The sequence below is a fragment of the Bison bison genome, unplaced genomic scaffold (assembly GCF_000754665.1).
Source record: "Bison bison bison isolate TAMUID 2011002044 unplaced genomic scaffold, Bison_UMD1.0 scf7180017864289, whole genome shotgun sequence".
In the NCBI taxonomy this organism is placed as follows: Eukaryota; Metazoa; Chordata; class Mammalia; order Artiodactyla; family Bovidae; genus Bison; species Bison bison.
In genome coordinates, this window is record NW_011494861.1 from 9,580,371 (window position 1) to 9,581,734 (window position 1,364).

General features: G+C 58.3%; 1 protein-coding gene across 1 annotated transcript in view; it reads right to left on the reverse strand.

Moving 5' to 3' along the window:
- The window catches only part of TP73 (tumor protein p73), a 78,177-nt gene that overhangs the window by 48,981 nt on the left and 27,832 nt on the right, over positions 1–1,364 (reverse strand). The window lies entirely within an intron of this gene.

The window sequence follows — 1,364 nt, forward strand, 5'->3', positions numbered from 1 at the left end:
GTGCTGGGATACGAGCTCCAACTCCTGGAGGGGTCTCTGGGGAGGAGGCAGGCTCTGCCTCCAGAGTTCCTGGCCCCACCTCCCACATGTGCCCTGGCCCTGGGCCTGCTACTGGTGCCCCAAGGTCCTCATGCTGCTCTGTGTGAGGCCGGTGGCCGTCCATGGAGCCCCCAGAGAGCAGAGCTGAGCACAGAGGCTGAGCAGCTGGGCTTCGTCCCCAGGGGACAAATAGCAGGAGAGAGCAGAGCTGAGCCCTGCCCAGATAAGACACAGAAGACAACGTAGTCCTCTTTCTCAAGGTCAAGGAGATGTTCCCAACTACATACGCTAAGAAAGGCTCCCTGGAGATCAAAAAGGGAAGGGGTGTCACCCCACAGTGTGTGATGTCAATCCCCCCACAGGCCTCTTCGCTAGAATCCATCTTGGCTAAAAGATGTGCACACACACATGGGAGGAAGTGAAAGTGAGTCTCTCAGTCATGTCCGAGTCTTTGCAACCCCATGGACTGTAACCTGCCAGGCTCCTCTGTTTGTGGGATTCTCCAGGCAGACATACTGGAGTGGGTTGCCATGCCCTCCTCCAGGGGATCTTTCTGACCCAGGGATCGAACCTGGGTCTCCCACATTATGGGCAGATTCCTGACCTTCTGAGTCTCCAGACACGTGGGGGACCCTGAGATAACCCAATCATGGACTCAGGACCAGGTAAAGCATGATGACTGTCCACAGGAAACCCGCAAGAAACGCCCCATAAAAGTGGTTCAAACCCCCATGAGGGCGCAGCACTCTCCCTTGTGTCTATTCACATGTACCCTCTTCCTCCTAGTAAGCACTTTTCTGCTTTCACTACTTTCCATCTTTGTGGGAATTCATTTCCACACAGCTGACGGGCCAGGGCCTCATCACTGGCCACTGGTCCCTGCTGGTCTAGTGGTTAGGATTCAGCACTCTCACTGCCACAGCCCGATCTCAGTCTCTGGCCAGCAACCAGAACCCTGCTTCCATCCACTGCGGTCCGAGGCCACCTGAGATCCGAGCCAGGTGCTTCCCTCGTGCTCGTAGCAAAGGTCCTGAGACAGGTGCCCACCTGAGGGAGCCCTGGGCAGCGAGCCCACAGACAGAACTCAGCAGCCCCAGGTCCAGCAGACACTATGCCGAGGAGGTGACCGTGGCGGGGTTCTGGGGCATTGCCAGGCTTCCCCAGGGCTGGGGGTCCTTACACACCCTTCTTGTGTCCTGCCTGCCCCCCACCTCCTGGAACCCCAATGCCTGGCAGGAGTATGGCCAGCTACCACAGCCCTGCCTCCAGCCAAGAGGGCCACCCAGTGCGGCAGGGCCTGAGACATAGCAAGACAGGCAGGTGTC